The sequence below is a fragment of the Orcinus orca genome, chromosome X, assembly GCF_937001465.1.
Source record: "Orcinus orca chromosome X, mOrcOrc1.1, whole genome shotgun sequence".
NCBI classification, from domain to species: Eukaryota; Metazoa; Chordata; class Mammalia; order Artiodactyla; family Delphinidae; genus Orcinus; species Orcinus orca.
This window is the reverse complement of record NC_064580.1, coordinates 89,954,514-89,980,449: the sequence shown is the minus strand read 5'-3', so window position 1 is coordinate 89,980,449 and position 25,936 is coordinate 89,954,514. Positions and strand designations below refer to the sequence as shown.

The window sequence follows — 25,936 nt, the reverse complement described above, 5'->3', positions numbered from 1 at the left end:
CAGGTCTTTAACCATAGAGTTTCTTCCCTGCCCCCGTGATATATAGTAGAGCATGGTGACAGGGCCCCACTGATGTAGCTAAATGTTTTCAAAAGGTCCTGAGGAACTCCGGATCGTCATCTCAGAGAAAGAATGATTGATTTGAGTTATCAGGTCTGACAGGAGCAAAATGTGACTTAAGAGGGATAATGAGGAGGCCAGAATTGGACTTTTGGTAAAAAAAGTTGACCCCAATCACCATCAGGTGAGCATAGATAGGCTCGATAAAATTGTTCTGCATCTTGCACTGTTGATCTGCTCATCTGTGTCTAATTATAACAACTCTATCAGGTCTTGGTATCAGATTCCATCCTATGACTACATGGAGATGTTTCCTAAATCCAGCGTAAAGTTTCATAATAGGCTCTATTTTAAATAAAGATATGCCTCCTTTTTTGTCTCTTGAATTTATGTGTCCCACAAATAATTCTCCACAGTTACATGAGACACAGTGACCTGCACGAATAACTGTCTTCTCTTACAATTCTTTACACCAAACTAGGACATTTTTCAGTAGGTCTAGAACCACAGAGTCTCTTGTCTTTCTTAATACCTCAACTTTAACCACAGTGGAAAGTTTGATCTGTTGCATTTTCTTCAGCTCATTTATGCATCCATGCCACATTGCAGGAACCTAGCAAAATAATCCAAACAATGTAAAGCATCGTTTACCGAGGCCAGCAAACCAGAAAGATCAGATCACACTTATTTTGGACATGCTGATGATCCTGCAGCTTCCCACACAAATCAGCAAAATAGGTGTTTCTGGATTTGCAATAAAAAAACCCCTACAATATATATTGTCCTACTCCTTTCTCTGTTCTTTCTGTGCAGACACAGACGGAATATGCACTGTAAACCCTAATGAATTCAGATTCCACTCATTTGTAATTGTTGTAATTCAGGCACGGGGAGTATGGTGACTAAACTTTATGATACCTTCTTTTCAGTGTTTATTTAAAAGATGGAAATGTTTTCAGCTATCATCAAGCAATTCATAAACAACTCATATACACATATTTCACATATTAGAGATACGTTTATATCTATACACAAACCTTAAATAGAGGCCATGAAATAGACTCAAATTTGACTGGGTCTAATTAGCGTGGCATCCCAAAGAGCTCTCTCAAGATCTCAACTTTTCAGTAAGTGGGGCTGATTTGCCAGATTTTCTGAAGTAGTTAGGGTGTACCCAATGTTACCTTCTGGTGAGGAAACTGGTGGGTGAGCAGAACACAGAGTCTGGAGCCAGACGGCCTGTGGGCCAGTCCTGGTGTGCCACCTGCAATATCCGTGACCTCTTAGTCAGGTGATTGATTTAATACCTCTGGACTTCAGTGTTCGCATCTGGAAAGTTCTGTAACAGTACGTAATCTATAGAGTTACCTCTCTTAAATGAGTTATCCTTCTCAAGTGCATGGCCCGCAGTAATCACTATACACTTTGCCTCCGAAATTAACAACTACAACTCATTAGATTTGGTTTAATTTCCTTTAGCCCTGCCTGAAACGGAAGTCAACAGCGCTTACCTGTACCCACTGCTTAGGCTCTTAACAGTACTTTCTACAGCATGCCCAGGACTGTGGTTTGGGGGAGGACTTATTTCATCCTCATGTGTTAATTTGTTATGTGTTTAATTTCATGTGCTATGGGGCGGGAAAAAAAGCACATAAAATTAACACGTTAGAGTGGGGTGGGTGTACGTAAAGCCCAAGCTTGTGCGCTTAGAAGGTCACTCGGAGGCACCAACATCACAGAGCAGATGAGGAATGTGGGCAATCTCAGATCTCCTGTTCTCCCGAAGGTAATGTTCCCCTGAAACTTGCAGATCAAGTAGAACCCTACTGTCATTGGACCCTACTGTCATTGGACCCTACTGTCAGAAAGCTGACTCAGCCCTCCCAGGCACATGAGATTTGTGGGATCCTAAAGCTGCGGATCATGTGGTTGCTGCCATCCTGTGGACAATAGTTACCTGAGAGGCCCAGCCCTTCCTGTCCGGTCAGAACCCTAGGCCCTTAAACCCAAAGGGCATGTGGTCTCTTTGGCCCTGTTGCCGCCATGACCCTGTGGTAGCTCCAGCCCTTCAAGTCACTAGAGCATGGTGGACTCCTGAACGCTGTGTGTCATGTGGCTCCTTCTCTCATGTGACCCTGACTAGCTACCAGCATGTGGTAACCTCAGCTGATGTGATCTACTGCTTACGGTTATGTGGATGCTATGATCTGGTACCCTTCCCAGCAGGGTACATGTCAAGTTCAGCAATCTCCATCACGTGAAGGTTGTGGGCTACTAAACGCTGTATATCCATGTATGGGCAACAGTGTGTCTCCTACCACACGTGGCACCCAAAGTTCTTCCACTCATGTCAGCTCTGCAGCTTCTGAACCACTCGCTGTTGGTCAAGTGGACCTTATGGACATGTGCCAGCATGTGGTCACGTGAGACTCAGCCCCCTCAGTCACGTGAAGATTGAGGGCTCCTCAGTTCGGTGGTTCAGGTGGTCCCCGAAATCATGTGATCACCTACGGTCGTGCAGGAGGGTCTGCTCTTTAAGAGTGGGGAGGGTCTATTCAACTGCAGTTCGGCTTAACCTCCAGAAGAGTCAGACCCATAGGTGCAGAAGACCTTTAGAGCTGTGGTGGGCGCTCTGGCTGAGGGGGGACTTTGAGGAGACTCTGGCTCAGATCCCAACCTTTCCACCAACTTTTATATCCTGCCGCGGTGGGTGGTACTCGGGTAGGAGGTGCCCCCGCCGATACTAGAAGTTTACTCAGGGAACTGGGCTTTTAGAGGCGCCCAAGCAATGTCAGATCGAGGTCCGGCAAAGAGCCAAGGGCCCGAGAGAGAGTGTTGGACGGAGGTGGGGGGCGGGAGGGGGCTTCTGGATACGGCCTAACTGTTGTACAGCTGGCAGAGAAAGCCTGTGGGTGTGTGCGACCTGAACCTGGACTTATGGGAGCAGCTGCTGGTAGAGAGTGAAGTGGAGGAGGAGAATGGCCTGGCCTGGGTGGGTGGGGCGGCCGTGGACGGGGTGGCTGGGGTTCATGGACTTGGATGTCATCTCTCAGCAGCAGGGTCCTGGTCCGTCATGAAAGCGGTATTGAATGAGTCAAGTTGAGCAGATAGTGAGATTGTGTTTACATTTATTGGGGAGAAATACTTCTTGATACATGGCTCAAGAATATTGTCACTTGTGATAATTTATATTACATGATGCTTAAATAATCCACTTTATTTTTCTCTCACTTCAGCATTTCCAAGCTTGTTCTGCAAAACACTAGGGCCACAAAAAACAGCAACAACGAAATTGGACTCTACTTCAGAGACGTGTGGAACATACAGGACTAGAGGTAAATGAATTTCCATACCATAGGATGTTTTTTAGATAATATGCTAATATGCAATATGAATGTCAAAGGCAAGGATAGTTTCCCCAACTTATGCGGGGATGATACATTTTTCCACAGAGCATCGGAGGAACGAGTGTTGCCAGAAAATATTCTGGGAAGACCTGTCCACACTAAATCTCCTACCACTTTAAAACCTTGTGCTTTTGCTTACTAAGAGCAAGAGAATGTATGTATATAATTATTATAGTCTATTCTTCTTCTCTTTAAGAAATTACTTATTGCTCTGAAATGCATTTTATCTTATCTCATCAGCCAGTCTCCCTCCTGCTTAAATCTATTCACTTTTTAGTCTTCAGAGGTAACCTCAATTTCTAAACATATGTCTGCTAGCGTGGTGGCAAAGACAAGTGCGTAAGTGCACATCATTAAGCAGTCTTCTCTATAGCAACAAATATACTGCCCCGCTCTGGAAAGAAAAGTACAACTTACCTGTCAGGATAAGCAGACACAATACCTCTCATTTTATACAAATATCCTACAGTTTTCGAAAACAGTTTTATTATTATGTAATAATTAAAGCTGCCATGTTTTGAGTCCCTATTATATGTCAAGCACTGTGATAACCTAGTCATGTAAGTTAAGTCATTTCACCCTCAGAAAAATTCTGAGAGGGTGTTATTTCAGTTGGCAGATGAGATTCGTGAGTCAGGAGAGGCTGAGCTATGCTGTGGTCATAGACAATCCCCAAATATCACTGGCTTATTCCTCACTCCCACTACATGTCCATGGCAGGTGCACGTCCATCACAGGATGGTGGATGTCGGAGATCTGATCTCTTCTTACTAGAATGACTTGGAGACTGAACCCGACAGAGCAGCCACCATCTAGAAAGTTGTCATTCGCTGTGCCTGAGGGGAAGAGGGCCCTGGGCCTGGAGGGAGGTCTCACACCAACAACCATATGTTGTGGCCCAGAATTATTTCACATATCACTCAAACCCATTAGCCAGAACTACTCACATTTATGGCCCCGCCCAAACAAAGGGGATAAAGCAAGAAGTGCAGTTCTTCCAGGGGCCTGGAACAGGGGAGAAATGGAAACACTTGGCAAACAGGACCACTGACTGCTGTATGCCGCAACTGAAATGCAGAGAGACTGAGTACTTGCGTAAAGTCACATGGGCAGTATGGGACAGAGCAGGATTTGAATCCAGGCAGGTATGTTTTCAAAGTCGATGTTCTTTACATACTCTTTTCTGAATTGTATGCTATTCTCTTAAATGAAATACGTGTATACCCTTGACCCCTGAACAACGTGGGGGTTGGGGACGCCGACCCCCTGCACAGTCAAAACTCTGCAGATAACTTTTGAGTCCCCCCAAAACGTAACTACTAATAGCCTACTGTTGACTGGAAGCCTTCCCGATAACATAAACAGTGGATTAACACATATTTTGTGTGTTATATGTGTTATATAGTGTATTCTTGCAATAAAGTAAGCCAGAGGAAAGAAAATGTTATTAAGAAAATCATAAGGAAGAGAAAATACATTTACAGTACTGTGCTGTATTTATTGATACCGTAAGTTTGCATCATCTGCTTACAAATTGAATTGTCTGTCCGTCAGTACCTATATCAATACTGTCTTATGTGATACAAAACATGGTAGATGTTACACGTACTACTAACACTAGACACCAAAAGTAGAAAGATCGTGTGACAAAGAAATTCATATTTTTTTACAGGTATCGGGATCCGTGCATTGATAACAAAGAAGCAGCAATATGATTGCTTTATGGTTGTCTAGTGTGATGGATACCATTGCTTCATGCTAGCCTAGACCATACACTAATGAATGAATCATTATAAAACTTTTATGGCATACAGTATCACAGTCATCTTCATGATACAGCATTGGAAACATTGTTATACTAAAAAAACACATACCAGTGGTGATGATAGGCTGATGTGTAGTTTCTCCAATTATGAGACAGAGACAGAGAGAGACAGAGAGACAGAGAGACGTACTGTACTGGTATGTAATTCTTTGAAAGCAAAGTTATAAAACAGTAAGAAAACTAACACGTCATTAATTTTTTATTAAATATCACTCACCTTATGCCTGTGTAAGGATAGGCTATCCACTTCAATACCTGTCTTGTACACGATGTTCTACACGAGTACTTTTTTATACCTTTGTTGAAAAAAAATGCACGTATAAGCAGACCCACGCAGTTCAAACCCTGTTGTTCCAGGGTCAGCTGTACTTAGCAGTAGTGCTCCAGTTCCCTCTTCCTTAAACATCTGATGTGCCAACAGTGGAACTGAATACACGTGGTGGCAGTGGCAGCACTGCAAAGCTGCAGGCCTCTTCCAAACAGATGAATGGATTGGATATTTGAGTGTTCATTATATTCAAACATAAAAATTAGAAAATAAAGCATGGTGGTAGATGAAAAGCCTGTTCATGGATCATTTACTTTATAAAAATTAATCTGTCTTTCCACCCTTTTCAAGGAAAAATAATAAAAATAAGAACAGAAATGAACGGAACTGATAACAGATATGACAGAGACCAACAACAATAAAAAAATGCCAGCTGCAAGCACTTTAGAGAGATAAGATAATAAGGAAACATCTGGCAACAAGGGTCAAGAAAATTACAGATATGGCACGGAGAAGCCACTCTGAAATGAGAAAAGCTGCCACACTTTCAGTTTCAGCAAAGATTCAAAAGATACAACAGTGTTATGGAAAAGATATGCTGATAAATTTAAAATTTAGAGAAAACAGATCAATCCCAGAGAATAACACGATTTTCCATGCTAAAGAAACAGAAAATCTTAATATTATTAAACGTATTCTTGACAAAGAATACACGAGAAGGCAAAATTATTAGCCAATCTCAGTTAGTTACACAAATGCAAAACGTATACATAAATTAATAGCAAGCTAAATCCTGCCACGGCGAAGACAGGAAACACAGTATGACAAAGTCATGTTTAATCCCAAGCATGCCACATTGGTTTAACATTAGGAGATCTGTGAAGTTAATTTAGCCCATTAGTGAAATAAAGGAAGGAGGATTATCACAAAATATTCAGTAAAAAAAGGCCTACAAAAATTGAAACAACCAATCAGCAGTAAAACTGACAATAACAGGAATTCTCAGCAATTCATAAATTGAAAGATGTTTCTTTAGACTGACAACAGATATTAAAAATAGGGTAAACTACATCAAACATCATACTTAATAGCGAAATGTTGGAAGCATTCCCTTTAAAATCAGAAGAGAGACAAAGATGACTTACATGACCACTTTGTTTTAGCATCATACTACATCTCCTAGGCAGTACAGTGAGCCAGAATGTATATATGCATCTATACACATGGGAATTAATAAATGTGTACAAGGGAAAATAAAGCTGTCAAGATAACAAAATTACCTTCATGTAAATTCAAGAGACGCTAAGGAAACTAAGATTAATGATAGAGATTAATAAGTTTGTTGAGTATAAGACTAATATACACAAAATAATTGTAACAAATAGAAAGTACCATTTCCATTCGGAATATACCATTTACAGAAGCAAAAATTATAACGTTCTATAAAATCAACTATGAATCGGATTCCATTGGCAACTCTTCTGACATACATGAACACTCATAAGCTTTCCTTTTCTTTAGTGACCAAAAAGCTAAAAACATGAAACCAGTGTGTGTGTGTGTGTGTGTGTGTGTGTGTGTGTGTGTGTGTGTGTGTACACATTAACCAGAACCCCTTACAGCTCGGGTTCTAAATGGGATATCGGTGGTTTCAAGCATATGCACCATCCTGAGACTTGGAGGCGTAACTGAATGACATGGGAGCCACGTATGGCTCAGTGACATGGTCAACTGTGTATGATGGGAGGGATCTCTGGTTCTTATGGAGCAGTCACAGCAGAGTGCCTGGAATGCATACATGTCAGTTAGCACACAGGCAGCAGTGGTGTTTCAGCTATAGCAGTCCCAAAGCGTGAGTGGACTTCCCCTGGCTGCATAGCATCCAAGCCGGCTTTTCTGGCCCTCACAGAGTTTTTGTCAGCTATGGAATATATTTTATTAACAGTGTCTTATTTTTATAAAATAGCTATTAGAACGAATAGCTGGCATAGGCAAGTGGGAACTTTGATTGAAAGAGTACTTGACACCAAAAGTGGTTGCAAGCCAAGGGCCCTGAAGGAAGTGGGAATCTGAGAAAAGGTATTTGGCTTAGGTGGATCTGAAGACAGTAAGGATCCAAGTGACATTAGAGGATGAAATATTGGTGTTCCATGGCACACAATGGTGAAACAGTTGCAGGAGTTGTTGCCTGTGGTCACTTGAATGAAATGCCTTTGAAGTCAATGTGTTGGTGGACCAAACAGATGCTGTTAGGGACTCACAGGATGCTCCCTTCCCCACAGCACTGAGAAACACATTAGTGCAGAGGGCATCTTCATCTTCGAAGTGTTCTGAAGTGGCTGACTTGTGTAGGCCACAGATGAGATGGGAGATCCCCTCATTTCAGTGGGAATGTTGTGGTCCTGGAGTTGCAGGCCCAGTAGGAGCACTTAACCTCCTGCCTCAAGGTGAGTGCTGTTTACCTTAATAAGCAGCAAGGCTGGAAGGGTAGTCACATTGGTTTGACCTACAGCAATCGTTGAAGGTGGCTAATTGATCAACAGATCCCCTGGATCTTGAAATATCTGAACATACTCCAAAGTTGCATTTGATCAGTGTAAAAATAAATAAAATATAGATAAGTATTTATTTATAATAAAATATAAGAATTTAAAAATAAATAAATCAAGCTATAGATTTGGTGACTCGAGCTATCGTGATGGCGAATGGTAGTCCCTTACTCAATTCCCACACTTGACCCAGAACATGATGAATGAGTGGACTACTAAGGAAGGACCCTACAGTGAAGTCGCAAGTAACTACAGTAAATTTTCTTCCCAGGCTTAGCCAAAGGGACAGTCAGCCATTTACTGCTGTTACTGTGCATTTGCTTTAAGGACACATGCTCTTAAGCCAGAGCTCAAAAAACTTTCCCTGGAAAGGCCCAGATGACCAATATTTGAGGCTTTGCAGGCCTTTCAGTTTCCGATGGAGCTATTCAGATCTGCATTGTAGAGCAAAAGCTGCCACAGACACAGCATGGCTGTCTTCCTATAAAACTGTATATACGGACAGGGACATGTGAATTTCAAATACTTTTCACATGCCGGGAAATACAATTCTTCTCTGGATTTTTTTTAACCATTCGACTATGTAAAAACATTCTTAGCTTGCAGGTCATGCAGAAACAGGCTCGTGGACCACAGTTTACCAATCCCCACTGTAAGCTAATGGAATCACTAGGTCCCCAAAAAGAGCACTGAGTGGAAAGTCAGCAAAGTGAGGTGGCAGGCATTCCTAAGGTCTTCTGCCAAGCATAACCCCAAAGTCGATGCCTTTTAACATAGTGGTTTTCAACCTTGGTTGCACACTGCAATCACATGACGAGTTTTAAAAATGTGATTGCTTGGTTCTGCCCCCAAATCTGTTTTAATTGTTGTGGGTGTAGGCTGGCGCTAGTGACTTTTTCAATCTTTCCAAGTGACTCTGGTGTGTAAACGAGGTTGAGAACTGCCTGAACAATTTAAATGATGAGGGTGCAAGTATTTTACAATATTTAGTTTAAAAATCTTATAATTGTGGTTATGGAAAAATAACATTCCAATAATGAATACATAGAATATTCCAATCATAATAAATATATAACTGTGGTGGAAAGTATGAAATAAGAATTTCCATGTAATAAACAGAGAATGCTCTCCTTCAAGGAAGGAAAAAAGGAAGGGAAGGAACGAGGGAGGGAGTGAGCGAGGGAGGGAGGGAATGGGAAAACACAGCGGTAAGGCAGGGGCCCCCAGTGCTAGGGTCAGGGAGGAAGGCTAAACCACTGATGAGCCCAGAGCCAGGTATGGGTTAAAGCCAAGCAACCAGGAGCCCAGGGCTGACTCGACAGTGAAGTCTTCTCTTCAGGAGAAGGTCACAACACAGGGTAAGCGTGGAAGGGACAGAACAAACGCAACACATGGAGTGATTGGTAATGAGGGAATAGGAAAAAGAGAAAAGGCTGGAAAAGACCTAAAGATAGTATTTCTCTAGAGAGATAATGGAGTGGTAAAGGTTGAAATTATATCCATTGTATAAGAAAAGAACACTGACCAGGAAGATGGCTGATTGAACACGAGGTTGGACTTTCACTACCTCCTGAAACTTGATTGAAACAACATTAAAGGTAAACAAATCAATACAATGGTATATTACCCAGCAATAAAAAGGCAAGAACACGGGTGGATCTCAAGAAAAAAAAATTATGCTAAGTTAAAGAAGCCAGACACAAAGGAGTACAGGATGTGTGATTCCATTTATACGGAATTCTAGAGCAGGAAAAGCTAATGTATGGAAATGGATAGCAGATCAAAGTTTGCATGGGGCCAGAGGAAGAAGAAGAGATTAACTGGGAACCTTTAGGGAGTGTGGTATGTGTTCTATATCTTGATTAAGCTGGCGGTTAGCCCTAACCCCTGATTCTTACATGTAAGGAACCACGGATCAGGAAAAGTTGGGTGAGTCATGTAAAGTGTTGCAGCTTATTAATCAGTGAGGAGATACTCATATCTGCTTATCAATGATAAATTGTCCTTGTTATGCTGCGTAAGGAGCCAACAGGTATAGTGCTTCACCCTAAGCACCTGGGAAGACGCTGACCCAGACACAAACATCCTTTTATACAAGCAAAGCATACATGTGAACGAATAACAATTCTGCATTCCAGTCACCCATTTATAAACATAGTTGACACTCTCATGCGTTCCTTTGCCTTGACTTCTTAATGTTTATAATTACACATAAAAACATAAGCATTCATTAATATCTTCTTCTGAGGAACCATAAAAACATTAACATTCATTAATATCTTCTTCTGAGGAACCATACTGTAATATACAGTTTTATACCCTGACTTTTTTTTTTCACATTGTATCATGCGGTGTCAGGAATATTCTATCTTGCTTTTTGTAACCTAACACTTAAACCCAAACTGTTTCTTGAACAATGATGCTTTTTCTTTTTTTGAGCAGCATTTGGAAATGGGAACTTCAGCCCCCCCCCCCCACATTAATCCTTCCACATGCCTTTTTCAGGCTCTGAACTTTTAATTTTGGTCCCCTTAAACGGTATGTCAAGTTGCTTCCCACTGGGGCTGCCCGGTTTTACTATTGCCACTTTACAAGATACATTAGTAGCTGACACTGCAACCTGCCCCCATACAGCCGTCCATCTTCCTTTTCATAACAACAAATGCTACTCATACACATTCACCCCTTACTGAACACCAGATACTGTGTTAAGTACCTGACCTAGGAATACCTAACTTATTTGTAGTGCTCATTAGGTCACAGGCACTTCTCCAGGGGCTTTCCATGTATTTCCATATACCAACTCAATTCTCACAATTACCTGATGAGGTAGAAACTATTACTGTCTTCACTTTGGCGGGGCAGGGGGGCAGAGGAACTGAGTCACCGTAAGGTCAAAGTTACTTGCCTTGGACCATAGAATTTAGCACCAGTATTCAAACTCTGATCGATCTTACCTCAAATCTTTTGCCCATAATCATTAATGTGTGACTCTGTGTTCAGACGGAAATGAGCACTGGGATGGGACTCACAAAGTCAGGTAGGCAGTGATGAGTGTGGGGTCTGGGACCAAGGTGCCCTGAACTCCAGCCTTCTGTCTGAGAGGCCTATCGCTGCACGCTGTTGCCCTGTACTGTCTCTCCTTTCTCAGACTGTGTGGGAACTGTTTCTCTGGTGTTCAAACTGAAGGTGAAGTAACAGAGACAGACAAGCTACACATGGAAGGAAAGGAAGGTTTCCAGAGGGTGTGTGCATATGGCCAGGATGAATTCAGTCCTTAGAGACATTTTTCATGTGTGTTTCATTCTCTTCCCAGTGCTCACCCTCATTTTTCTGGCCCCTACATCCATCCTTTGGCCTTTACTCTCTGTATGTCAGGTACTCACGTCCCTTCTTTTCCACCTGTGCTTGATTCCAATGACAATCATTTCTACCCCTCTTCTGACAATAGCAGTCACTCTGGTCTCATCGTCCTTCTGTGCCAAAGAGCCTGTAAAGCACAGCCATGTAGCTGTAGGTAAATATTTAGGCAGGAAATATTTTGTATGATAAATTCAAAAAGGGAAATGTCTGGGTCAAAGTATAAGAATGACTTCTGAATGGTTTAAGCATACTGTAGGCAATTTGGCTCTCATACACTGTTAGCGGAAAGGCATATTGCTGTAACTATCATCACACGTCCTTAGAAAACTATGTCTTACATTGAAAACTATTGGTGTGGTTCTTCTGGGAAGCTGAAGAGCAGGGACTAAAGTCCTGGACCTACCCTGAAGCCCAAGCTGTGCTCCACTGGGTTCTTTGGCCTCCACCACTGGGGATGCTCTATAACCCTGGTCAACCCATGGGTATTGTTCCTTTTTTTTTTTTTTTTTTTGGTACACAGAACTCTATCACAGTACTTGCGTAATTTAAAGAAATCAGTCAAACACAAATATGAAAAGACTCATTAAAGAGCATATTAAGACTAAGACCAAGGAGCAAACACTGGTCATATGTAATACAGTGAGATCCAGAAAATGTAGAGTAGGATCCAGTTTGGAGGGCAGTGCATTTACCAACATGATTTGGAATACATGTATCTGTAACCTAGTTATAAAAGCTTATAATGCAAAATGTTAACACACACCCATGCACACTCACACTTTTCTCTTCCTCTGAGAAATAAGCCATGCTTACTGTCTGTCACAAAGCTGAGCACCCACAGTCATGCCTGTGGGTCTGGAACTTTCTTCCCCCACCCACCAGATATTCTGGAAGAAGCTGTGTCTGCTGGATTCAAGGAAAGTTTCTCCTTGTTTCTGTGTCCCCACTGTTTGCAAAAGCCTCCCTTCCTGTGATCAGAAAAGCTGTAGTATTAGTGTTAGTCAACAGGGAGGGGCTTAGCTCTATTTCTAACTGTACATGAATGAAAAATATTAATTTTGCAAAAGCAAGAATCAACACATGCTAGTTTTACAAGCAGGTTATGAAACAGATTTGCAGCCCAGTTTTTCTTTTTTTTTTTTTTGTCTGAAATAAATAGATGTGGGTGGAAATGGTTGAGATCTGCAGATTCTCAAATGTGGCTTTGTTGATGATCACAAGTCGCCATTACACACATTCATTTAACAGATATTAATTAGTTGTTATTCTATGCCAGGTATTGCCAGCCCAAAGGGATTTCTAACCTGCAAACCCTGTGATCTAGAGAGATTTCTCCTCTACTTCAAGACAGATATCTCCACTTGGTCTGAAGTACCTGGACCCACCCAAGTAGGAGCAACTAGCACCTGGTCACAAAACATCATCCCAGGTCTGCTCACAGAAATCTGTCCCCGAGACCTGAAAGCTCACCACTAAAGGAGAACCAGTGCAGTAGCTGGAGGAACACTTAGGATGTGGAGGGAGACTGATAGGTGAGGACACAATCCCCCTTCTGCCACTTACTTGGCTGAGAATCATGGAAAATTTATTGTATCTAACCCCTGTGAGCCTGAGAAGGGACCGTGGATACAATCGTCATGGGGTGTTTGTGAAGAGGTCAAAGAAATCTAGTGAGTCTGCCCATCACTGAGCAAACATTGGTTGCTGCTGGGCAAGTGTTGGCTTGCTTCTCACCGTGTTCTCTCCCTACCATAGTGGGGATGCTGTTGCCATGTACTCAGTGGCATAGCCATGATGTAGGTAGAATTCCAAAACGACACAGGAAGTCACCATATGAATACACATGATGTCATAAAGGATACTAACGACTATTTCGTCGTGGGAGGATCAGCGCGTAAGTGGTAGAGGCTGAGGGGCAACCCAGGCAGCCTGAGCGGAAGGCACTAGTTGCTTTAAAATACTCCTGAGATCACCTTTGATTCTGGCAGCACGACTGTGAGACAGGAATCAGACTGAGTTGCAAATGTTCAGTAAGTGAATGTATGCGTGTTCATGTGAGCGTGTGTGTGGGCGCGTGTGTGAGTGTGATGACCCCTCTGTGGCTTTTGATCACATACCCACTCTCCTGGAAGAGTTCCAAAACAAGGCAATGCCTGAGATTCCTATGTCTGAATCACCTTGATGAGGGAGGTCTCTAGCCCTGTTCAGGCACCCGACGTAGTTCGTCAGCCGGGGGACTGCGGTAGCTGTTATATAGCTCCCTTTTACGCTTTCCCCTCGGCAACGTTATTTCGGAAGGAAAGTGGGTTCTTACAAATGACTCTGACTCTTCCTATACACCGTACGTAGACCACATGCCCTTACTGCTCCCTTTAAAATGTGAATTTTTCCCTTTCATTGCTGGATTTTCCTGAAAACGAGTTGGTTGCCCGGCATTCTCCAAAGGTCACCAGTAAGGTTCCTCTTTGTTGTTGTTATTGTTGATGAGTGTCATTATGAACTCCTGGCTTTTGAACATGTTGGTGGGCTTCAAACCATCGTTATGTGGTGTTGAGCAGAGGAGTGAAATGATTTGATTTGCTCTCTGCTGCTGGGTTGAAAAGAGACAGGTAAGGGAGCCAGGATGAAAGCAGAGGGGCCAGCTGGACAGCAGTACAGTCCAGGAGGTAGCTGTTGGTATCTTGGCCAGGGTGGTGGTAATGAAGGTGGTGAGAAGTGGCTGGCTTCTGGACATACTTTGAGAGAGGGGCCGAGAGAATCTCCTGACCAGTTGGATGTGGAGTGTGGGAGAAAGAGAGCACGCCAGGCCCCCTCCGAGGTTTGGGGACTGAGCAAGTGGCATTTGTGGGTCAAATGCCCTATCTGTGTTTCCTTTCACTTTCAGTGCCACACACGGAAAGTCCCAAGGTTGTGAGTAGCAGGATTGCCCTGACAGCGGGCCACACAGGGAAAGCAAGGGCTCCCCAGAGGAGTTCATCTGAGGCCTGGTCGTAATCACTCCATCGTGGAGTGATCAACAGTGGGCGGATCTTTACTCATAAGCGTGCCCTGAGACAACATGGAATAGTTAATGTACAAAAGGCACAGCACACAAACCTAGAGGACTTTAAGTATTACAACCCAACGGAAGCTGGTTTCTAACAGTGTAATTACCATAATCCTCCCTCCCCACAAGCCACTAGTATGATTATCTGCTGGTTCACTGTTTCAGTGGAATGCGTTAAAAATAAAATACCCTTAGTGAATCCACCCATGGGAGAGAGAATTGACACGATCTTATTTTTGCAGGTGTGGAAAAACTTCCAAATCTTTTCCCATGGTGAATTAGATATGTTGGAGGGGAGAACTTGTGGGTGGAGGGGTGAACAGCAACACAACTGCTAGGAGTGAATACAAGGAGAGGTATACCCAGGACACTTTCTAAGCGTGGCTGTAGCTTCAGTATCCAGTACAGTAGATGTCAGAGTAAAGAAAATGAACAAGAGCCAAAGAGAGGCCTTACAGAATGGTGAAAGGATCAGTACACCAGGGAGACATAAAGATCCTAAATGTGTACACACCAAACAACAGAGCCTCAAAGTACATGAAGGAAAAACTGATGGAGATGAAAGGAGAAAGTGCCAGATCTAAAATTATAGTGGGGGCTTTCCACACCCACCTCCCCCTTAGCAAGTGACAGAATTGCTAGAGAGAAAATCAGCAAGGATATAGGAGACCTGAATAACACAGTAAACTAACGAGATCTGCATGATATAAATAGAACAGTCTGCGCAACAACAGCAGAGTACAGTTTTTTCCCCGAGGGTCTCTGTAACATTCACCAAGTTAGACCATCTCCTCGACCATCAGACAAGCGTCAGTAAATTCAAAAAGAATTGAGGGACTTCCCTGGTGGCGCAGTGGTTAAGAATCCGCCTGCCATTGCAGGAAACACACGTTAAAGCCCTGGTCAAGAAGATCCCACATGCCGTGGAGCAGCTAAGCCCGTGCACCTCAACTACTGAGCCTGCGTTCTAGAGCCCACGTGCCACAACTACTGAAGCCCGCATGCCTAGCGCCCATGCTCTGCAATAAGATAAGCCACCACAACAAGAAGCCCGTGCACCGCAACGAAGAGTAGCCCCTGCTAGCCACAAGTAGGGAAAGCCCGTGTGCAGCAACAAAGACCCAATGCAGCCATAAATAAAGAAATAAATTTATTTAAAAAAAATAAAAATAAAAAAATGATTTCAAATCTCCCAGAGTGTGTTCCCTGGCCATGATGGAATCAAATTAGAAAACAGTAATGGAAAGCAAAAAGAAGAATCCCTAAACACTGGGAAATGGTGGTTGACACATCATTCCAGGTTATCATTCACACCCTTGTTATAAAAGGGCTGAAGTTAGGAAGAGTTGCCTGCTGAGCTGAAAGGCATTTCAGGCTGGCCCAATAGAGAGGTCACTCTGGCTCTTTCCAACAGAGTATTGTTCAGGGCAAGGCTGGAGGGAGGGAGACAGTTCAGGAGGCTGTTACCTCAGTGCCACCTGACATTAAAGCTCCAAGTGCACTGGCAAAGGAAGTCCAGCTAGCTTGCTGGTTGTTAGTGGAATCGGTATGGCGGCTCCTTGGACTTGGGAAGCATGAGAGAGGTATTGGTGTGGTTGCTGGAAAGTCCTGAGAGAAGGCAAGATTCGGGGGCCTTCCTGGTATCTCTATGACTGGTGTCCAGTCTAACCCATGGACGCATACACCTCGGTTCTTTATCAGTCCTGCTCCACTGTTTTAAAAGTTTCAGCGCAGTTGTCCTCTCCTCCCTCCTCCCTCTTTGTCCTCCTTGTCGTCCTCTTCCTCATCCTGCTCCTCCTCGATTCTTCCCCTGATAGTGCCATCTGTCGGATAAGGCTGTCCTCTCTGCACAGGCAGAAGAGTGTCCTTTCTGAGGCTTGTGGGACTGGTCCCTTAGGCCAGGTTGGCACTTGGCCTGCCCTACCATGCTGTTAGCCTAAGACATGGAATGTGGTAAGTGGACCACAGATGTGTCTGCAAACTTGTATTTTTGTTCCTCTTTTCAGAGTACAGTGATGGTGGTAGACCACCTCAAGGAAGAAAGAAAGGTTGGAGTTCTTTCCCAGGTAATTCTGGCGAGAGGAGCCCTCATTATGAACACGATGGGTGTGAGCCTCAGCCTTCACACCTCCAGGAGGATGATGGAAACGTGGTGAAGAGGGATGTCCAGGAGGACCCCGAAGTAAGACAGTAAGTGGCCAGGCAGCTGGGTTTGTACACAGCAGCCCCTGGGACTATGCACCTCTCTCACTCTCCGTGGACTTGTTTTTCTTCTCTCACTGCAAAACTGAAGCATGCTAGAAGTGAAATAATGGTTGAGCAATCCTAATTGTAGTGCTGGTGTCAAAGAGGCGAGGGTGTACAGAAGACTTTCTTAGCACTTATGGCCACTCACCGTCCTTCTCTCCACGTCCCCCCTGCAGCTCTCCCTGTACCATCCCAGGCAACAAGAGAGGAGTGAGATGGCACAGTGAAGGCCACATGCATACTACTGTGTGGAGAAACAGAAAACCTCTGGAGAGGGAAATGGGGGAGAACACACAAGATGGAACCCCAGGGAGCTGGTTCAGGGTCACAGTGAGTATCCTGAAAAATGTATGGAATGTGCAGGAGAGAAAAGCCAGGGGGAGTTGTGTTGGTCTCATGTAGAGATGCTGGTTTCTTTCACTGGGGACAGTTTGTAATCTGTCCTTTTTATTACCAGGAGTTAACAGTCTTGTTCATCTAAGGGCAGGTTCAGAGAAGCAATGTAAAGGGAACAGGCTGACCGTGAGGAGAACGGAGGAGCCTGTCTCAAAGCAAAGATGGAAACTACTGCCAAGGATATGGAGCACCTCCACATTGGAGGTCTCAGCTTGGCAAGCTGAGTGTGGGAGATGGAGGGTCGAGCCTCTGGAGACCTTGTCTGAGGGGCAAGCAGTGTGTGCGCTGGGTAGGATCTCCTGGAAATTTATAAAAGGAACATCATCTCTGACACCTTGATTATGTGGAAGAGAGTTTGACTGGAGAGAAAGAGTATTTAGGAAATCCATATTACGCACACCCATAAGAAATCATGCCAGTGGTCCCTTCTTTACAAGCCCTTTCAAGCTCAGTAGAAGGCCGGGAAAGAACAGGAAAAGATTCGTCCTCCAGCCTAAATTCCCTGTTGTCTGTCCTCTCTCCCATGCCTTCTTTTCATCCTTAGATTCCTTATGGGATAAAGTATGACAAGACATGGCTAACGAACTCAATCCAGAGCCATTGCAGTGTCCCCTTCACTCCAGTGGATGTAAGAGAGGATGCCGAAGCCAGACGCGTGGGCACAGGGAAGGGGGAGAGAGAGACTTGATTCAGCAGGGTCTGCTGGCTTCTGAAACTATTGCTGTTGCATTCAATCCCTGTAGTTCCACTTTATGCAAAATGAGGCTCAGTTCTTTGTCCACGAAGCTAGCACTGCCTCTGCACTGATGGATGTCAGCTACAAGAATTGTGACGAGGAGAGCCGAAAGGTGTGTGTCGAGGGCGTTACGTGTACCTCATCCTGAGGAAGGAGTACAGGCCAGGGGCTGGTTGTCTTCTTTGGAACTAGAGTTCCTGGTGCTTACCCCACCTCTTCTTCCTGCAGATACCTGTCTTTGTCAGCCCCTCCGCTGTTCCCTACTCTGTGCGGGATAAGTTGAAGCCAGAAGAAATGGAGCAGCTAAAGGTAATGGAGACTCACGGCGAGTAGTGTGCCAGCGCTCAGACCCACCTCTCCTTCCTCCAGTCCCCCGTCCCCCTCGCCCCCAATTTCCCTGCCACCACCACAGCCTCAGAGCGGCTCTCTCCATCTCTCTCTCCGCAGCTGACCTTGAGCAAACGATTTGATGTCTCCCAGCAAGCTCTTGACCTCCAGAGGCTCCGCCTTGACCCAGGTACGGCTGACAGCAGTAATTCTAGGGCGGGTGAGGGCAGAGGGGTCTTCCTGGAGGGAGACTTAGGGATGGTAACGTGGGGAGGGGCTGGTGCTGGCCCCACACCCCACTCAGCCATCCTATTCCCTCCCCTCTCCTTCCTGAAGACTTGGTGGGCTATGATATTGATATATTTCTGAATCGAAGAAGCTGCATGGCTGCCACCCTGCAGGTCATCGAAAAGAATTTCCCTGAGGTGAGGCTGTAGGCCCAGGGGACGGTGATTACTCAAGGAAATGGCCAGGGAGGCCAGCTGCGGGAGGCCGGGCCGGGGACGAGCGTGCGAATACAGACCCTCTACCCTGCCTGCAGCCTCCCTCCTCCCGCTGCCTGCTCCCACCGTCTGTGAGCTTCTCGGCAGAGGCCTGGGGCCCCCCTGGCTGCGGAGGCTCCCGGAACCCCGTGACTGCAGCTGAGGCCGGCGACATGAAGGGGAGGGAGTCCCGTCCTCCTTAGGAGGAAGCCCGCAGAGAAGGTCCAAACCAAGAAAAACTAAAAGTATGTAATGAAGTTACAGAAGAAATCATCAGCTAGAGAGTCAGGATGGCTGTGGCTGGAGAGAGAAGGCTCTGCCCTTGCACCGACCTCTGCTCCCCACCTCCTGCACAGCCCCCGGGCAGCCAACGCCCAGCCCAGAACTGCCCTTCTCAACCCAAGCCCAAGCCTCCGGAAGCACAGGCAAAGGAGGACCGAAGGCACAGAACGAGACGCAGACGCGGTGAGGACAGGGGTGCGGCCGTCCTCGGATGTGGGCGCCACACTCAGCCCAGGAGGCCACCCATCTGTTGGCTAAAAGCACCTAAACCAGAAACTGTTTTAAGCTACAGCTGGTGTCTGGGCCACTTTATCAAGCACTTGAGACACAGAGCTGATTATTTTTCTGGCAACAGCGAAAACAGAAAGGTTGAAAGCACAGAGTCTGTCATCAGCTGTTTCCAGAGCGGTTCTTACAGTCACGTCTGGGTTGAGGCCAGAGACGGCAGAGAGGTCCACTCGGGAGGCCTGCTGCAGTTGGTCTTGTTCTTTCATTCCCCTCTTGCGTTTTGCTGCCTTGAGTCACGCAGAGTAAAACCCCTTGCACAGCATCTTTCGGTGCTTTAGATGCTATTTGCAAAAGAGCCCCTTAAAAAGGGACTTGGGTTAAAAGAAACGTGTGTGTGCTGTGGTCTTGACTCATGGTCGCTGCCCCCTTACTTGGATCTGGATTCCCACATCAGCTCTCTACTCACTGGCCTGCTGCGTGGCTGTAGCCAACCTCTTCAGCCCATCCCGAGCCCCAGTTCTTCACCTGTGACACCCGAGGGGCTGTGGAGCTTTCCGAGCGACAAGCACAGAGCCTGGCACATAGAAGGTGCCCAACAAATGGGACATGATTAAGATCTGACTGGTTCTCATGGATCATACCACCCTTTCCCTAACATCATCAACACCCATGGATGTGGGATCATGGGTGATTTTTATTTTCTTCTTCCTGTGCTGTTTTCCAAAATCGGGACAAGAAAATTCACTTCGCAATAACTATAAATACTTTATAACAAAAATCATTACCTACTAAAATGTTAGAGAGTGAAAATGCTTGGGCTATTCTTATATGATAAGAGTCCATCCCAGGACCAGAGGTCTCCCTCTGCTACATCAGGGATCTGAAAACAGTTTTCAGGACCACTGCCAAAGCCAGCCGGACAAAGGCTGCCCCCACCCGCCTCTCCTGTCAAAGGATTCCAAACTCAGTCCCCATTCCTATGGTCCCCATTGCCCTAAACCAGGACCACACCGGGCCCCGTTCCGAGAGTGGCCCAGCGAGAAACTGGCCAGTGACCTGTGGCTTCTGCAAGCTGGGCTAACAGGGCTCCTGGGGGTCTTGTGAGCGATCCACTGGGAGACGGGGTGAGTGAGCTGAGTGCTGAGGAGTGAGAGGGTGTGAGATACAACCCATGTAGAGGCAGCTGCCAGAGGCTGGTGCAGGCCTGAGTGGGCTGGTCGAGGGGTGGAAGGGGGGGCGGGCAGGCAGGGCCCCGGGCTGGGGCAGGAAGAAGGCCGGTACAGACCACCAGCTGCTCCAGCATGGGCTCAGCACGTCCAGCCCGAGCACAGCCGTTTGGAGCTGGTTTCCAGCCCCAGGTCTGCAGACCTGAGGGTGGACACAAAGCGCCCCAGTGCAAGTGGGGCCTGGTGACTGGCCAACCTTTGATGTCCCTCCAGGCCACAACTGGCCAGGTTCTCAGATTTGTTTATTTTTCCTGTATAACTTTTGCAATGCTTCAACTAAACAGAAACTTTTTATCAACCATTCCCAGAGCAAGAAAAATAGCCAAATGCTTGGTTTGTAACGGAAGCTGGTAGCTGTGCTGGGCTGGGGGACACATGAGAAAAGCTCCCACTTTGAGGGATTCGGAACCCACGAGGGAACTGCATCTGCTGCTGATACGGGGACCCTGTGCCCCGTCCACCAACTGCTCACAGAGCTGCTCTCCTCCGAGGTCCTCATCCCCCGGCTCCGTCTCTCTGTTTACTTGGCAGGAACCCCAGGCCAAGTGCCAGGCACAGGCTGGGCCCAGATCCAGCCACTCAGTCTCCGCTGCGTCTTCTGCTGGGGGCACTGACTCGGCAGCGAGAAAGCTGAGCCCAGAGCCACGGGCAGGTCCACAACCTTGCAGGAGGCAGCCAGCCTGAGAAACAAGCGGGCACGAGGGACATGGCCCGAGAGATGGGGGGCCCTGGATCCAGCTGTGCCTAAACCCAGCCCACAAATCATGCTGGTTGTAAGAAGCAGTTTGGGATGAATTTCTGTCCTTTACTAATGAAGATTATGTACTAACATGCTTTAACAATTCTACTCAACTCAAGCGTCCTGATTTTAGTGCCTTCATGGCATTTTCCAAGCAACTAAAGTGACTGCTTACACACATGATCTCACTTGAACCACCAACGCTGTGCAGTGCGCATCATGGCTACCCTTACTTCACAGACAAGGCCGAGGAATTATTCCCTTCCGCCGTTGCTGTCGCAATCATCATCGTTTCACCCAAAGTCACACAGATATTAGGCTGTGCAGCCGGGATCCAGATTCACATCCTCAATCCAAAACCTACACTCCTCCCCCCCAGGAAGGCCCCGCTGCCTTGGTGTGCACAGTCCTGTCCTAAATGCAGGCAGAGACACAAAGGCCGTGGGCCTCACCCCTCACATCAAGGGCTTGCAGTCACCTGGAAATTGGACATAAGACCATGAGCCCACTAAGGATGCAGAAAGCCAGAACACAGCTAAGAGTCCAAGTGTGAGGTCCAGGCACCATCCACACGGCAGGGAGGTGAGATGGCGCAGAGGCCACATGTCAGAGTTGGAGGCTGGTGCAGAGTCTCCCCATCGCGGTGACCTCAGCGACCCAGGGCCGCACCTTCAGGTTCAGTCCTCCACCAGCCGCTGGGACTCCCCCACTCCCCTTCAACCAAGGTTTCCTCAGATGTGTGACGGTGCTGTCACAGCCTACCCCCAAGACTGCGGAGGTGCTCCCTCTTACCCATACTCCTTCTTCAAAAGTACCTTAATTATAGCTATCAGGTGACAGAGCACTCCTTCTTCAAAAGTACCTTAATTATAGCTATCAGGTGACAGAGCACGGCAATTTCCAGTTTCCCTCCTGGAAACAAAGAGACCTCAGGAATTCTACAATCCTGCATCACTTAGTTAATACTCTGGTGTCAACTGATGGCCTCTGGGTCTGTACTAGGTCACTTTCCATTGAGTAATTATCTTCCACGGTGGCTGCAAATAGTCACTGAAGGAACTGTGCCTCACTGACGGAGACAAAATTTTTAGTTCAGCTGTCTTATTTTATGTAACTGAGGAAACTGAAACTTTAAAAGTCTCGTATTATATTTCGAACCGACTTGCATTGTATTAGTGACGTGTCACTGAATGATTTTCCTTAGTTCAAAATTTTTTCTTATGAAATCATAATATAATATTAAAGATGCTCCAGAAAAGAAAAGTCAGCAAGGACTCCAAAAGGACCTGAAGGCAAGTCCCGCCACACAGCAGCTCCTCCAATGTTGCTCACTCCTGTGCCACCGTCACAAAGGCTGCTGCACCCACCACACCTCCTGGCCTCACTGTCATCTCTTGAGGCCTCTGCCCAAGGAGCTCATTTCTAGTGAGAGGACAAAGGCAACACACCCCAGAGACTTGCTTCCACAGAACCTTCCCCAAGCTGCCACCCACTTTCCAGGGAAATTGAGGTGAAATGACAGTTGAGTCCTACATTGCAAGAAGGCGGGAGGGAGCTGGAGGAAGGAAAATGGAGCGAGGAGGGGCCGCCACCTGTAGGTACTGTTTTCTAAGGCTCTTACTCAGGTTGAACAACTTTGAGGTTTTAAAATGAAGCAAGAAACTCTGAATTATAGAAATAAATGTACTCTACTCTCATGCTGATGTTCAAAGATGTCATTTTCTTGAACTGGAGCCCCGGAGGGCCCTCTGTGATGTGGGCAGAGCCCAGGCTGCTGGTGCAGGCTCCTGGCTGCCTGCCCTCCACCCTCCCTCCAACCCCAGCTGCCTCCTACGGGTGGGCTTCCGGGGAGGCAGGAAAAGCCTTCTCTAGAGCCGACTCCCTTCTGTCCGCTGACGAGGCACCGGGGTGTGGCAGGCAATGCTGCGCGCCCAGTCCCCGCTCTGCTCCTGGTGCCTTGGCTCCTGGCCTGTCACCCAGAGATCACCCCTTCCTCTGAAGCCTGACAAAGGCAAGGATAATTTTTCAAGGCTGGTGGCTGGTCAAATGAGTCCAAGCAAGCCGACTGCATGGGGAACTTCCGCCTCCCTGGAGCCTGAGGGGACCGCTAACACAGGTTTACAGATACCACCTGGGGACCAGAAGGAAAAGAAGACTCTGCCTAGGCTCTCCAGGCAGCCCCTTCCAGAGAGCTGCTCCAGAATGCATCCCACGACCCAGCTCCACATCCTGAGAGGAACACGGGACATGACACCAAGCACCAGAGTGCCCTGTGCTCGGTATGTACCCCTACGTCTTCAGCAGGGTTCTGAATACCAACATGCTTTGCACTGTAAGACACGTGGAATCACTATGTTAACTTGAAAAGGAGGACAAAGGTATGGTCCAAGTGGGTTGGTGCCCTTGGTACCCTGCACCCAGAGTGTCCCAAGGTTGGTACGTTCACAAGCAGAACAGTTTTTAAGAGCCGTGTGCCTGTCATGCAGCTCATCTCCCAACTCCAGGAAGGCCCTGCCTACAGACGGTCGTCCCAGTTGCACAAATTAAGCCAGATCTGTGGGATGAGACTCAGAGTAAATTAGGTCCAAGAATAAGCCTCTGGAAAAGCAAGAGTTTCATAAAAATGGCAACATATGCTCGGCCTTCTCCGGCATTAGTGAACGTGGGAGAGGCTGAAGGCCACTTAATGGTCTAATAAAATGTTTACAGGTGAAGGTTCTTACAGACAAAGACTGCCTGAGATCAGCACACCCTGTACTGGGGTCCGGCAACCCTTTCATCAGGGAGATTTCACTGCAATGGCAGGAACGCACCCCACCCACAACCCGTCGGCAGGGGTCCCGCCTCTGCTCTCCCCTCTCTGGGCCCGCAGCCCTGAGGAGGGGGCTTTGCGTCTGTCCCCGTGGCCGGGAGCTCCCACGGGGCAGGGGTCTCTCCTGGCCCATAGGAGGGAGGGCCCACATGCTGGGTGCAGACAAGTGCACAGACCAGTGACCAGGTCAGCAAATGAACAGACAGGGACAAACGCTGAACTGGAACCGCCCAAGAGCCCTGTGAACAAGGTGAACAAAGGTCAGGTGGACGCCAGCTCATGGTAGATACAAACACTACTAACTCAGGTGGATCGAAGGCCTCAATATAAGAGCTAAAGCCATAAAGCTTTTAGAAGGAAACAGAGCAGGATGCCTTCACGACTTGGAACAGGCAAAGATCTCTTAAGCAGGTCACAGAAAGTGAAAACCATTAGAGAAAAAAAATGAACAAAGAGCCTTCATCAAAATTAAAAATGTCTGCTGGACTTCCCTGGCACTCCAGTGGTTAACACTCTGAGCTTCCACTGCGGGGGGCACAGGTTTGATCCCTGGGCGGGGAACTAAGATCCCGCTTGCTGCACATCACAGCCAAAATACAAAACAAAACAAAAAAACTAAAATGTCTGCTTATCAAAAGACATCAAGAAAACAAACAGGCAAAGCCACAGATCGTGACAGAATATTTACAAAACATACATCTGACAAAGAACTGGTAAACAGATTCACAGAGAACTTCTATAATTTTTTAAAAATTCTAAACCCAATTAAAAATGGGCAAAAGAGGGACTTCCCTGGTGGCCCAGTGGCTAAGACTCCATGTTCCCAATGCAGGGGCCCTGGGTTCAATCCCTGGTCGGGGAACTAGATCCCACATGCTGCAACTAAAGATCCTGCATGCGGCAACGAAGATCCCGCGTGCTGCAACTAAGACCCGGTGTGGCCAAATAAATAAATATATATTTTTTTAAATGGGCAAAAGATTTGAAAGATGCTACATAGAATAAGATATACAGATAGCAATAAACATATTAAAGAGTAGTCAACATTATTACAGGCATACCTCAGAGATATTGCAGGTTTGGTTCCAGAACACTTCAATAAAGCAAATATCACAATAAAGTGAATCACATGAATTCTTTGGTTTCCCAGTGTGTAAAAGGTTATGTTTACAGTATACTGTAGTCTATTAAGTGTGCAATCGCATTATGTCTAAAAAGACAATGTACGACCCTAATTTAAAAATATGCTAAAAAACCCTGACCATCACCTGAGCCTCAGCCAGCTGTAGCCCTTCTGCTGGTGCAGGGTCTCACCTCCAGTGCTGGCAGCCGCTGACTGATCAGGATGAAGGCTGCTGAGGTTGGGATGGCTGCGGCCATTTCTGAGAACAAAGGCACCATGAAGTTCGCTGCACTGATGGACTCTTCCTTTCATGAATGATTTCCCTGGAGCAGCAATGCTGTTTGGCAGCATTTTACCCACAGAACTTCCTTCAAAACTGGAGTCAATCCTCTCAAACCCTGCAGCTCCTTTATCAACGAAGTTTGTGTCATATCCTAAGGCCTTTGCTGTCGTTTCAACTATCTTCACAGCCTCTTCACTAGGAGTAGATTCCGTGTTAAGAAACCACTCTCTTTGCTCATCCATAAGAAGCAGCCCCTCATCCGTTCCCAAGTTTCATCGCAAGATGGCAGCAATTCAGTCCCATCTTCAGGCTCCACTTCTAGTTCTGGTTCCCCTGCTGTTCCCACCACGTCTGCAGTCCTTCCTCCATGAAGTCTCGAACCCCTCAAAGTCATCCAGGAGGGCTGGAATCAGCTTCTTCCAAACTCCTCTTAATTTGGATATTTTGACCTCTTCCCATGAATCACAAGTGTTCTTTTTTTTTTTTTCTTAATTTTTATTGGCCACGCCATGCGCGTGAGGCACGTGGGATCTTAGT

At 46.2% G+C, this 25,936-nt stretch overlaps 1 pseudogene; it reads left to right on the top strand.

Moving 5' to 3' along the window:
* Nucleotides 1-25,936, top strand: part of LOC101287598 (nuclear RNA export factor 2-like) — a 544,209-nt pseudogene that overhangs the window by 442,840 nt on the left and 75,433 nt on the right.